Source organism: Notolabrus celidotus, chromosome 4, assembly GCF_009762535.1.
Source record: "Notolabrus celidotus isolate fNotCel1 chromosome 4, fNotCel1.pri, whole genome shotgun sequence".
Classification (NCBI taxonomy): Eukaryota; Metazoa; Chordata; class Actinopteri; order Labriformes; family Labridae; genus Notolabrus; species Notolabrus celidotus.
Window position 1 is genome coordinate 21,504,414 of NC_048275.1, and position 15,511 is coordinate 21,519,924.

Genomic DNA, 15,511 nt, shown 5'->3' on the forward strand with positions numbered 1-15,511 from the left:
ATCTTTACCCTAAACCTAATCCTAACCCTAACCCTAATCATAATCCTAACCCTGACCCTAATCACAATCCTAACCCTAATCATAACCATAACCCTAATCACAACCCTGACCCTAATCACAACCCTAACCCTAATCACAACCCTAACCCTAATCCCAACCCTAGCCCTTATCACAACCCTAACCCTAATCATAACCCTATGATCATGGTGAGAATGATTTTGTAACAGAATAAATGCACACAATTGGGCAACTATAAGGCTTCTCATAAAAACAGTGTACGTTAAAGGGGTTTCAACACACAAACCATTAGTTTTTGCAAAATTAAGGTAAAATATTCGGCTACAAAAGATCCTAAATTAAGAGCCGTTCGAGAGTCGAAAGAGCCGGCTCTTCTTTGGGGGCTGAGTCAAAAGAGCCGGCTCTCTGAAAAGAGCCTAACTTCCCATCACTAAAGCACATGCTTACTACCATTTGCACTCTTAGTTGCCCTTGGAACTATTTGTATTGTAGAACGTATCAATGTAAATACTTCAGACCTGTACCATAGTGATAAACAGATAACATTAATTCCTTGTGGACTCAACATGACAGCATTTATACTTTTCAAGTAATTGATCTTAAACGCTTTCAGAAAATTAATAGTAACAAGACTCACATATCCCTTCGAGCCACCAAAAGTTATTATAACAATGGTGTATGTTGTTTTGTAATAACACAGCACAATTTTATCATTATTAGAAATTTATTCAAATTATTTCACGGACCCCCCAGGCTATGGTTTGCAGACCCCCAGGGCTCCCAGGACCCCACTTTGAGAATAACTGAGCTAGAGTACGGTAATTGAGCCAAATGTACCATAAAACATAAACAATATACCCCCGTTTTCTGTGAATGCATTATTATGAAGTGAAGGAGAAAAGATGTGAAAAAAGTTGCGCAGTGTCGCTGTCTTTTCCAGCACAGCGTGCACTCAACTTTCAATGAATGGGGATGTGTTTTGTTAATAGGGTCAGGTCAAACGCAGCCATGTTGGAATAATTTTCCAGGACTATATGTGATTTTCCAGGACATTTTACTTTTTCTCCCATTTTCCAGGTGTTTTCCAGTACTGGAACACTAGTCAACTGTTTTCCAGGTTTTCCAGGTTTTCCAGGACGTGTGGGAACCCTGAGAGCAGCTAACCTTGAAATAAAACCTTGAAAATAGAAAATGTGATGAGTTTTCTGCCATTCTTTTAGCCAGATTGCTATATGACAGTCATCTGGCTTTTTTATTTTACTGAAAGTAGTTTAAATATGTCATGTATTTAGGAAAAGAGTATGTGTTTACATTTTCTGAGAAAGTTGGTTGTCATCATTTGTGCATATGCATGGTCTGAGGAAGTTCTAAATGTGTTTGTAATGTAAGAACAAATTCAAGTAAGAATATATTGATGAGTCCCAGATTTGTGCTTCAAACGTGCTTACGCACAGTTTAAGCATGGATTTGTGCGTACGCACTGTTAGTGAATGAGGCCCATTGTCTCCATAAGGCTGAATGACTGAATGTGTTACATTACACAACTTACAGTAAAACTAATGGTACGTAAGTGCTGAAAACCCTTTGGCATAACAATGTCACAAAACTTTTGACACTCCTGTTGTAGATAAACTTTTGCTATAATTATTATATGTGAGAAAGGTGGTAAAAAGATTGAATGAACAACTAGAGAATACCTGTTCACTAAAGGCATACAAACTGGACAGGGAGAGGGCAAAACAGATATGGTTGGTTCTCAAAAGCATCATGGACAGTAAGTGTCAGCTGACAAACCTGACTTACTCTACAGTATGCCAATACAGAGAAGGAAACATGTCAAAAGGTACTTCTAAGGAAATTTAAAAAAAAAATTAATATTACATGTAGCATGTGTGTTGATACAATTTTTTTTGCCACACTCTTATCTATGCAACTCCAAAAGTCCTCACACTATGTTTGCATTCTTGGGAATAAAATCTTCTGCTACAGGGGAAATTAAAAATGACAGACCTGTAAACACTGTGATTACCCTTGTTTGTGTCATTATCGTGTTACATAAATTGGCAAAAATCCACAGATTACCACTGCTTTCAGGTCAGGGTGAGGGTTGTAATGTTAGGAGAAGTCCAAAATGAGAAACATCTTTACTGTTGGTTATTACTTCAACATGTTGAGTGTCTGATTCATTTCAAAATGACAGAATTTCAAGATGTCAGATAGAAGTTGTAAAAAATCATGTCCATAGAGGAAGACCTTTCCTTTGAACAAATCAGGAATAAATAATTTTATTAGGCAGAGGAGGGTAAAATGTTCCTGCGTCTGATGCCCTCGCTCCCCCCTTGTCTACTTGTCATGCAGAGGGTACTTGTACAAATTGGGCTCGCTGTGCTTTCCTCCGTGGCTGCCTGCCTGCAGACGTTAATCATTGGCTCAGGCTTTTAAGTGTGGGCCAACTGTGGTCATCTGTGACAGCAGAGGTGTAACTTTATGAAATAATTACTTCACAGGCCTTTGGAGTATGCTGAGGGCTGAAAATAAACAGCACTTGGGGAGGAAAGGCAGAGCAAAGAGATATCAGCGAATGAAATGCAAACGCTAGCTGCTCCTTCTCTCTCTCACCCTCACAAAGATTTATGGGAGATGTACATGACATGGCAGCTGCTCAGATGATACCCTTCTCTCTCCGTTTCTCCCCTCTTTCTCTCTATCCCTCCCCTCTCCCTTGGTCCCGTCGCAGCTGTTCTAGCCCTGGCACACTTGCTGCACCTGCCCAAAAAGGCCCTTGATCAAGGCAAGCACAAACAAATGTAAAAACTCTTAAAGAGAAACCACTACTTGCTAATGCATTGGGTCTTAAAAGATCAAAAGATTTGAAAACTCAGGGTCGGATATTCAATTTTTTGCATTCAAAACCTAAGCTGTAGAACAGAGCAGCCCGAGCATGCATCCTTGAAACAATCTGTCCAGTCTTTGTCACTTTAAATTTCCTTCCGACTCTCACCAATAACAAATGGGAGAATCTTAAAATTAACAGCACCATCCTTTAACCCCAAGTCACATGATTCCTCTGAGCTGTAACCGCTCCTGGCACAGTCCGGACAGAGGTTGTCTAGTTCTAGTCCCCATGTCTGGGCTCTCCGGTTGATTTATGTGACCGAGAGGCCGGTAAAAATCATCACTGACTCCTCGTCCCAGACAGGAAATCAAAGATGGAGCAGACAGCATTATCAGAGGAGCAGTCTGACCTGGATTCAGAGCACTCACAACCTTCATGGCAGACAGCTGCTATTAACCAAGGCCTGGCTGGTCTCTGAGATCAAACTTTGTAGATGTGAAATACAGAAAAAGACGACCGAATAGAAAGACTGCATAAACACAAAGCATAGGAGAGGCTTAAAGAACCAACTGAGTTTAGCCCAGTTTCTTAAGATCTTACATTTTCCAAATGAATCCATTCTGGCACTGATTTTTAATCCTTTTTTCTTGTTCTGTCATTCCCAAACAGTTACTGGTTTTGATTTACCATAATTTAGTATGACATTAAGTAAACTTCGTTAAAGATACAGGAGCAGGAGACGTAATTGCATCCAATCAAACTACTTGTGCTACTGATATTAAGTCCATTCAAAATTCAAAGTATGCAATTTTTTACATGCAAAACTTTGGATAAGAACTATTATAGCTCTTCTAATTTTTTTTTATATTGGTCATCAGCAAAAGAAAAGTTCTCCAAAGTGTCCATGTAATGGATACACAGTAACTCATCACTATTAAAGTGCAGGCAACTAAACTGATAATTATGCATGAGAAGGTATAAAGCTGGAAAATAAAAGTAATGGTGGCTGTATGGCCTTTCTCCACTTTGACTGCATTAGCTAAGCGTTATAACGGTATGTCTCATGACTCTGTCAATTTTTATGTATATGTTTGTATGTCTGCGAGTGCACACAAGTGTGTTAGATGTGGTCAATGTGTGTTTGTGTATGCAAATGTACCTGTAGGCTCATGTATCTTCATGAAGAATGTTCCTCTAATTCTCGTTAGAGCTCTAATTCTGCCGTGAGCTGACGGACCGTCTCAGCCGACCACCGTGTGCATTAAACTGACTGAGGGAAGATGAATGCACAGTACCCAGATTAAAGTGACAAATAGACTCTGCATGCAAAGTGGCAAAGGTAAATTGTGTTGCTAAATGCGAGTGGAGACAGTTTCTGCGACTGCAGTGCCTGGACTCTCTGTGATAAACGAGGGATAAGTGCTGAAGTCGAAACCACTAAATTTCACGCCGCTCTCTGACCGCTTATTTCCCTCCAAAAACATTAGAGGCAAAGCAAAGCGTTGATTGTAAATCAAGTAAATGCACTGATATGCAGAAATGTATGACACTTAAAATGAACCTCTAATGTTTTTTTCTTGGCACAGCGTGAACACATCTGTCGTTCAGACTATTTTAGGGAGCAGGCTGAAATGTGAAGGGAGCCATGTTGACAGGTCAGGCAGCACTTACTTCAACTCTCCTGGTAGAGAAAAAAATTCAACATTGTTCATACCTTATCGGATAAAGAATAAAGATATTCATCACTATATCAGGGGACTAGCATTGGCTTCATCACTGACAAGTATGACACTCAGTTAAATATAATGAGGTCCAAACATGCTTCTCCCAACAGTTGTCTTCATATCCACACATTAGAGTATGACCGGCATGTTGTAACCTACATGATACTTGTTCCAGTAGCAATGCAGCACGCACCGTACACCGTACACCCAAATCACGACTGCATGTTTTTCATTCTCAAACGACAAGTCATGTAGAGAACTGCCATGCCACATTTGACTCTTAGGTTATAGCAGCAGACATAGCAGTGGTAATAGTAGTAGAAGCAGCAGTGAAGCCAAGCCAGCTCAAGCTGTAAGGAAAGATTGGAATTTTAGCAGATAATAGAAGCAATACTAAGAAAATGAAAAGTAATAGTGAACTAATTTCCCACAATGTAGGTTTGTATTCAGCTATTTGTCTGGTTCCAAATTGGTTGTGGTGAAAATTTAATGCCAAAGGATTGTATCTTTCCTTCTGTGAAGCAGAGAGATTCTGATAATATGTGCCTAACCTTCACTGCCAGTAATCTATTCATTTTATTAGACCTACAGTCCCAATGACAGATTTATTTTTTTAAAAAGTTAAAAATCAAAGCAGCAAAGTGAAAGAAAATATTCTGGACACCTCCTAAAAATGCGTGCATATTTTTCCCATAATGCAACATGATTACTTCTTTACTCTTCACCCTTCCTCTCTGATACAGGCCTACAGCTTTCAAAATGCATACCCCATATTTGTAATAATTGTCCCAGTAACTGAGATCAATGCTTTGCGGTCGTTTGCCTCTGGCAACTTGTCAAGTCGAAGTTTATAATTTAGTCAGGGTGCAGCCAGTCTTTTTTTTGACTTGGGTGGCCATAGTCATTAGACAGCAATGACTTTTGCAGGGGTGGCATACAGTATGTTTTCACGCACACATAAATAAATAGTATTTATGTACCCATTCTATTTCTACTAATCATACCTACTTTGACAACTAACATTAAAGTATCCCAAAGTTGTTACAGTTCTGTTTATACTATTTTGACTTTGAAAAATAACACAACACAGTGGCAACATTTGCATTTTCTCAAACCCTGAAATCTTTAAATACTCAAGAGGACGACAGTTGTCCAATGTCAAATTTTAAAATTACTAATGAAAGAAAATGTGCTATATCAAAATGCTTACAAAGTTACATGCAGCCTGTAGCATAGCCCCAAAAAGTTGATTATAACACAAGTCAATGCAAAAAGCAAGGCCATGGTTACCCCTGGCCACCCTCTGGATCTGCTTGTGCAAAAAGCGTGGAAGTGAATGAAATATTTTTTTAAATAAATAACCCCCAAAATAGTAAGTATGGCTGTATTTAAGAGTAGAGGGTGCACATAATAGTTTACAGAGGAGATAAAACACCAGGAAATCTCTATCTTACTCTTTGTGTTTTTCCTCAGAGCGTGTGATTGTCAATATACATTACCCGGGACAGATTTTTTTTTGGAGAGGTAGATCAGGAAAAGTAAGTGTGAAGTGGATAGGTTACAGTAAGCTTGAATTTTTGACACTAAAATCCCATGCTAATTATTGCATCCAATGTCCCCATGTGTTGCTGAGATAGTGTGGTCACTACAATGGGTCCTCCAATTTAACTGGATATCTTTTTATCAAAAGAGCTAGGTAACACTCCTGAATGATATAAAATGGTAGAGTTGATGTGCAAAAATAAAACAAATTTTGGTCTCAAGAAAAACTTGTGTTACAGACGCAGCAGTTATATTAGCATGAGTACGACCACAGGAGTTATAATTGCTTTTTTATTTTTTTCAAAATCACTGTTATTAACACACTGTTATATACATCAACATTATTGTACAGTTTAAAAGCCGATAGGAGCCACGCCATAGATGAATGCGTTCATCCCGTCATTCGCGTTGTTTCTTTCCGCCGCCAGGTTTGCTGCTCTAGCCTCCTGTGAAGCCCTCTCTGCAGATTCCAATGTGACCATTATCTCCTTTGCAAGTTTGGATTCAACGCTGGCTGCAGCATTACGGCCTGCTCTGATGCCTATGTCATAGATGGCGCGCACTTGAATCTCCCTGCCTCCGGCTGGGAGCAGCTCAGCAGCTCGCGGGATGAACTCGGATGCGAAGTCCCTCATGAACTTGACGAGGTTGGGGAATTTCCCAGCCTGAAAGAGGGTCGCTTCCGTGAGTTTGAGGAACCGCACATACGGGCCATACTCTGCGAGCTCCTCATGTGCAAAACAGGCCTCTTTGTATCTGTACAGATCTGACTGAACGATGGGGAAGCAGAGTTCTGGTAGTCTATTGGCCAGCAGGATATCCCTGATCAAGACGTACATTGCAATACCTGCGTCCTGCAGGTACACTGCAAGGTAATCAATAACCTGCAGCCATGCCATCTTCTTCTCGAGTCAAGTGCTGGTAACGACACTAACGACTATCCAGTGAACCGTCATAGATTTCTTGATGAGTCTAGCGAGTGCCATAATCATCGGTCCGCTGAATAAGTACGCACGGTTCAGATGAGCGGAAGCTCCCTCAATCATGTGACTTATTCTGTACAATGCGTGTTGTATTGCAGAACACGGACACGAGACAGCTTTGGCTGCCACTGCCACAACAAATTCGCAGTGTGGCTAGGACAGAAGTCGGACTCACCATTTGAGGATCCAAGCCTTGCGGGTCTTGAGCGCTTTGGAACTGATTGTTCCGGTAATCAGTGGCTGCCTGTTGCATAGCACCGTCCAAGACCGCTGCCAGTGGGTCATTTCTGTCGACCATCTGTATCAATCCGTTGCGTATCGTCAGCGGATTTGGCCTGGCAGGGAACTCCATTTTTGCACTTACTCGCCTCTGGAAACAGGCAGGATCGCCCATGCCGGCAGTCAGCAGCGCTGTCACTTCTATCCCGACACTTCGACAGGGAGATGGAGTAAAGCCTCAACTCCTATCATCAGGGCACGTCAAAAATGCCTATGATCCCAACAGGCAGGGTCAATATAGAAGAAAGGTTGTTTATCGACTCTGAAGGTCTCATCTCCGAAGTCCCCCTGCTTCGTAAAATGGCGGCTGGCAGAGGAGATCAAGATCATTTGCCCTAATGGCATCATGCTGCTCAAAGCCATTGTATTAGCGTTAGGTACGTCCCTTAACTTCCTAATAGTGTGAGTGTGAGTAGGATAATCTAATGGCTTAATGATAGTACTGTGAGTCTGAAAAGAACTATGACTCCAATAACTTGCAAGACCTGGGCCACGATTATCTCACCTTCTACTATAAATAATGCTGTTAGCTGTATTCTGGTTTTTCTATATCACTGAGTGCTCAGGTGTTATAATTGCTTGTAGCATTGTTGAAAAAGCGTGTTTGTGTTTGTCAGTGAGAGAATAGGACAGGTGGCTGATCATAGATAAGAGCACCTCAGGAAGTGTTGATTTATTGCTTCATTTGCATCATTGTGTTGAAACTAAACTCCACTGCACCTGTGCCTCACTAATTCACACCTCTTCACACAGAGGAAGACATGCCCAAACACTGTGTTGGCAATAAAAATGTATACATAGTTTTACATATGAAAACATGAGGTGAGAGAGCTATGCTGGTTTACAGGCTGACATTGAAAATAATTAATAACGATGGATTGTCTGGCAGTTTGGTTTGGGCAACACCTTCAAAGTAAACAAATGAAGTGGATGAACACAATTATCAGATAAAGCAGATTAACATTAGGAATTTATGTTGAGAGTTGAACCAAGGGTCAAGTCAGAGATGCTTGAGCTGTAAAAGTGAACGCTGAAAGTGGCAGAATAATACACATTATAACCAGCTCTTAAATCCAAACTGAGTTGAAAAATAGTTAAAAACCATTTGACCCTAACTATTGACTGCCAAGAATTGATAAAGGTTATTTGCAATGTTGGGGTGGAGATTGATAGAAAGAATAGAAGGAAAGTGTTAAAATGTTGCCTTGATTCACAGCGCAAATTCATTTGCCTTGTTTTCTATGCTTTATTCTCAGTGAATCCCAAGCTATTTTTTCTTTCACAGTTTCTGCAGCAGCTCTTGTGTCAAATTTGAGATGATAAAATTTGTGTATTTCTATAGCAGAAATCCTATCTACAGCAATCAAGAGAAAAAATGGTACTCAATTTCATACCAACCGAAAGTTTAACCTTAACCCTCCTGTTATGTTAATTTCTCTGGAACAGCAATAACATTCCTGGGTCAGTTTGACCTGGGGCATATTCAATTATCCAAAAGACTCAGAACCCCAAAAAATCCCAATACACATTTTTTTTAAATCTAATTTTTAACTCCATTACTAACCATTTAAATCAAGATTTTGTCCATTGGTGTTCTTTAATTCTCACGGGTCATGGTTCAATGAGGATAACTCACTCGTTTTCCTTTCAAATTTGTTTATTTTATTTTACATTTTTAATTTTCTTTTGTTTTTTATGAAGTGATGTTGATAAATTAACACAACACCTCTTCTTTCACATACTGCCCAGATTTTTAAGCTGCATTTATGCTTCGTTTGGAAGGCATATATTACCTAAAATCTATTCTTAAAAGGGTCAATTTGACCCGCAACATAACAGGAGGGTTAACAGAATATTTGATTTTTAATTACAATAAAAGAAAATATAGGTACATAGCACTACATATGGTTAATGTTGTTCATAGGAAGCAGATTGGTGAGGTATAGACTCAAAACTGCTCGTTCAACTTTACAACAGATCCTGCTACAGGAGTATTTTACATGAAAATGTTTTTGTGAGAAAGTGACGGAAATTGTTCAGCATTTCACTCAGGGTTCACAGTCCCAACAAAGGTCTTCATGGGTCAAAGTTTTGTTTGTCCAAGATCTGTCTCTCTCTATTTCCCACATAAATTAACTTCCTGATGTCCTCTAATTTTAGTAACCTCGCCCATTGATGGTCGTCACCAACAATAAAGATATGTATTGGTCAAAATAAGCGGCCTGTAGAGGTTATCTACACTGCTGTATTCTATGACACTTGACATCATGGAGACTATCCTGACCAAGATTCACCATCCCCAAGAGCAAAGAAAGACAACAGAAAATACATTAAATTCTCAGCAGTTTCTTTCATAAATTCATTAATGTTATCCTCACCTGACAGAGCAGTAAACACACTCGTTCACATGTTACTCAGCCATCCTAAATTAGAGGTGAACTCTGAGTGCGGTCAGTGTGTGTGCTTATCTTTCAGTGCGTTGTTTGAGGATGTGTGCTCCTCCATGATGTGTGTCGGCCTGAGAGTGTTTATATGTTTTTCAGCGCAGACGTGCCACTTTGGCCTTCAAGGCTGAACCATGAACCAACAGAGTCGAGTTTACGTCAGGACACAGCAATCACAGGAGCCAGCTTCCCAAAGACTGTCCTCTGACCACATTAGTGTGGCCATAGAATGATAAACACAGTTGATTTAAGCACTGCTACAGACATGGAGAAAGGTGGATGAACTAGATTTTACATTTGCTTTTTGAGATGAAGCTCTTCTGCAGAGGGGCTTTTGTTTGGGATTCTTTGAGTGATCACTGAAAGGGGAAAAGCCATCACTTTTGCTTTTATCTAAACTAAGCAACTTGAATCTGATGGCTCTTAAAAGCAACAGGAAATACTAGTTTAGATTGTTGTGTATATGAAGCTATTTATTACTTTGTAATATTGCCATATCATCCATGTAGTGAAATTTTCTTGATCAAACATTGATGTTTTTTTTAAATGTCTTGTGATGTTTTCGTTTATCTCTCTGTCTTTGAACGTTCACGTTTTGAATTATTATTCTTGTTAAGCACCAAATCCTCCTCCCTACTACATTTTTTTGTGCTAAGAGTTTGAATTTATAGCATCAAAATGGGGGGATAGAGAAACTCTTGACTGCTGAGGGCATTTGGAGTTCAAGACTGAAAAACACATAAAAGAAATCTAGTTTTGTAAACCAGAACAACATTAGTATAGTATTTGGGAAAACAAACTACTCCAGTGCAAGCGTATCCCATCAGGATTGATCCTAGCTTCAGAAAAGAAGAAAGCGATCTTCCAAAGTCTCATGTTAAACTCTTGGTGCTGAATAACTTACAGATACACTATGAAGCACTAAGATAAAAACCTCAAATAAACCCGCATGTGACAAAGAAAGTTGGGTTTTAACAGTTTTATAGTGGAATCTAGAGATGTAAACTTTGTGTTGGTACCTTTTTTCACTCAATTTACAGATAAACATGGACCAGAACACCTTCCTCCCTCCCTGCAGCTGCTGCTGCTCTTATCTGTTCCTGGGAGATTTACAGCAAAAACCAATGGAAGTATTGAAGCAGGGGAAAAAGTTCAGACAGGAGGAGGAGGAGAGTTCCTCTTCAGTTTTGTTTTTTTTTTCTTTTTGAGAAACTGTATAATTTTTCCTTCTTGTATTCAGGCAAAGAGGAGGATGATATAAATCAAATGAGGGGGCTCCATCCTCAGGGCCCTCAGAGCTGAAACCCAAACCGAGTCGGGGTTAATGGAAGTTCAACTCAAGATTTATTTTTAATTGTTCCATTTTAATTTCTGTAACTCAAACAAAATGTCTCCTTTGTTGAAGTCACTCACTAAATTATGCCACATCTGAAGTGGAAAATACAAAGTGTCAAAAATTCTTTCCCCCACACTCTCTTCGGGTTAAATCAATAGAGTGAGGCAGAGTTTAACTCGATGATTATAAGATTCAGAGTGGAAACTCTGGATGTCTCATAAGGGAAATGAGAAAATATGGCAAGAGGGAGGAGACAAACATTTTGTTTTAGCTCATATGAAAGAAGGCAGCTTCTTATAGACAACAGATGTCCCTAATCATTGTTTCTTTCAATCAGCAGAGGTGTGTTCCGTGATTATAAATATACTGGATATCATATTTACCAGAGGCGCCAGGTGAAAAACAAGCTTTCAGCCACTATATGCAATTAGTTGAACTATGTTGAGCACTGCCTCCCTGTGGGATGCTCTATTACTGGCTAGTCCCACATCTTTCATTAGCTTACTAGCAAATTAATTATCCTGAAAAAGTTCCTGTGGAGTTTTACTAACTTGTAACAACAGATATTGTCCTGTAGATCAAAGGGCTAGTCTGTAAATAACCAATAAACAGGTGCAACAGTCATCACACAATGAAGGCTATAGCTTCTGCCCCTTGATCAGTGAGCCAGCACCCGTCCTTGATCTCTGCCAGGGAACTTAAAGCGCGGTTAGCATGAGTCAGTCCAGCAAGAGACCACAAAAGTTATGCACAAGCTAGCTTTGGTATGAGTGTTAGCAAACAGGAACTTACTGGTAATTTGTAGTCCCAGCTGTGCAGAGGGGTTCTATTTTGGACTTTTGATTTTAAACTGCATGCTGGGATACAATGACAAGCCAGGAACTGTTTGTGTGTTTGTGTGTGTGTGTGTGTGTGTGTGTGTGTGTGTGTGTGTGTGTGTGTGTGTGTGTGTGTGTAAGGCAGGGTGGGAGCTGATGATATTATAACTAATTATTTGAAATAACTTCCTGCCACCTGTCTTGATGTTGCTTGCTGCCAAAGTACAACACATAGTGTTGATACTGTTTAAAGGGCTTCAGCCAAACTGACAGCTGATGTGGCTAACTGATGCACTGAGCTCTATCTCTACTGATGCTAACTTGGCTCTGTAACAAAGTGGGTGACACCTCTGCCATCACTGAAAAGTTGTCCCTTATTTGTTTGTTTGACAAATCGTATGCCACATTTTATCTTTTTTCAACATTGCATCATTTATTATCCCAGGTTTGTTTGTGCTAGCTTTATGCAACAATGTATGTATGTTTGTTTAGACCATGAATGCAGGACTTCAACTTTTTTTAGACTTCTTTGTTTATGCAGTTCAGTGCGCCCCCAACAAAACTCAATATTTTTGTTCTCAGCAACTCCTAAGCTTAATAATGATCTGATCTTTTGTGCTAGGTTTATTATTTGAAGCAACATACTGAATAAAGCAACGTGGTTAAATGTAATGTATAAATCTGTGAAAATTATAATTTCTTCCCAAAAAGCAGAAAAGCACACCTTTTAGGTTGTGTTCGTCATCTTCAAGTGACACCAAGATGATGTACATAAACTATTTTCTGTGTCACAAATCCATCTTGAGTCATCCCCCTTGCCCTGGATCATTCTACTTCTACTTACATCCAAATCCTCAACCTCACTAAGTACCAGAGCTCATGTAACTCACGCCAGCACAGATCTGCCTTCCCTCTTAAACACCTCCTCTGACCAGGCAAAGTGCTGAGGCAGCAGAGCTACGCTGAAATGAAACCGCTTTTAACGTAACAGAGGTTTAATCTGTGGAACTGCATGAGAGGGTCGATGAATCCTGGAACTATGGACTTTTATTGAATATCATCTAAAAAATATATGTCTTTATGTCTTTCATCACTACAGCTACTTCTTAATGTGCGTATTGTATATGCATTAATAATAATAATAATTATTATTATTATTATTATTATTATCAGTAGTAGAGGTAGTAGTAGTAGTAGTAGTAGTAGTATTAGTAGTAGTATATTATTATTGTTATTATGATGATGATTATTATTATTATTATTATTATTATTGCTTATTAATCATTTTTTATTTTGTTTACTTTTTTCCCTTCATTTTTATTTTGTATAAATTTGTATCACTATTTGTTATTCAAAACAGAATGAATCTTCTGAAGGGGCTGAAAATATTTTTTTGTATTTTAGAATCAGAAAAACTTTGGTCAGCTTATTTTTAAGATGCTCTGTTACCAAGGAAAAAGTGGAACAAATTGTAAAAGAAAAAGGGAAATTGAAAATACTAAGGGGGGGTTCTGGCACGACTTTATCAACTTCAAAAGTTCATGTAGCAGGGATTAAGTTTGAAGAGGTCTAAACTGTAACATTTCTGAATAGGACAACTCAATGGTTAAATTTGTGGCCTTCGTAGGGGTCTTCATTAACACAGTAGTATGGTAATTACAAGTAACATCTAAATTAGGTCGGCATGAAGTAAAACATGTTTAAAGGAGCGAGCACAGCAAACCCTATACACACTCACAGCACACAGAGATAAGGATGTGATGCTTAAGGCCGTCTTACATTCCCAAGTAGGGAGAGGGCAAATCATGTAAGTGTCCATTTTTATGTTTTACATTACAATCAAAGAAACACTGGGAGGACAGAGTGAGGGGTGACAACACTGACACTGACTGACAGTTAGAAATAGTTCTGTTTGTCATCTTCACACAGTTGGAGAATTTAACTTGCTCAGTCAGAAAAGAGTGTTTGTGTCGTGACTTGCAGCTAATCAGAAAAGATTACATCACAATTTTGAGTGCATGCTTATAATATGTGATTTTCCAGTTTAATTCATGTTCTTACTACAGATCATTACAAAAAGCAGAGACCGGTTTTATCTGCTCTGCTCTGGTTCAGACCTCTATAACAGCACCAGGCATGGTTAATCTAAGATTTGTGACACAGATGCTCCTGTAATATGATCACTATTCTTGTTGTTTTCCTTTCCTGTTTTAGATATGTGCTCAATAAGGTTTTATTGATATTATTATTACACCATTACTCATTACTTCTTCCATCCCTGTTTCCAGCTACAGCGCTGACCCTGCAGACCCGCTGTGATGTCTGACGTTGTGTCGCCTTTACAGCTTCATGTGCTGGAAGACAAACGGGTGTAAGTATATCTGCTACTCTCTCTGGTATGAAGAGACACAGTGCCAGGCATACCTGCTTAGACCACAACTAGACCACTACTTTCTAAAGAACAAGATGGCGGCGTTATAACAGGGCAGAGACTGAGATGCTGATATTTCACACCGTCTTAGTTTCACCCAGGCTATATGATGCCGGGCTGGCGGCCATGTTGGAGCTGAAACTGCAGAGAGGGATGAGTGTCGTGACTGAGGTTTCATTACCGCCCGCGCAGTTTAGCACCGGATAGCATTAGCTGTTAATGGCCCTTCTAACTAAAATGGGTGATTCAGACGGACAGCATTCAGCCCATAAAGCCACCACAGAGAGCATCTCTCTAAATAAGGACTCACTCTTAAAACACAAGGTGTCGTTTTCAACACTCCATGTGTCGACTTTCAGATAGCACGCATTTGTGTCACTTTTCAAGAGTGTTATGTATTTAACACATATACTGATACAGCAAGTTATTAATGGCTGTTGAAAAGTTACACACACAAGTTAAGTCATGGATTAGATAGAAGGATACAAGAATATACTGAAAGAGCCATTTGTCATGGCTTTTAAACGCTTACAACACTGGAAAAAATGCCCCTCCAAAAACAAGGAAAAAATACTTATTTCAAAGTACTTTTACCTTGAAATAAGCAAAGAAATCTGCCAATAGAACGAGTGGAAATTTGCTCTGTAAGATTTCTTAAAATAAGACATAATATTTAGAAAACTATGATCTTAAAATTAGCAGGGAAAACTTATTTTAGGCAATATTTTACCGGTATTTTAAAGCTCAGTGTCTCAGAATAAGCCAGGAATGCTAACAATTAGTATTTTTTCACTCAAAAAAGGATCAACCAGCTATGCTCAAAAGTAGGTGTTACATTGTGTGCATGTAGTTTGAGGATGTATATTTTTATCTGATTTAAAAGAAACAGTGCCTGAAAACTGTAACCCACCCTTAAAAACAAACAACTTTTCTTTCTTTCTTTATTTCTGTGTTTTTTCAATGGAGCTGTTTTCTGATAGATTCTCACATAAAGTGCATTTACTTAAATCAAGTAAAGTGTTTGCCTTAAATCAAGATTATCCATCTTTTACAAATAAGATCTCAGCTCAAAAAATGTATGAAATGTAAAATAAACCTTG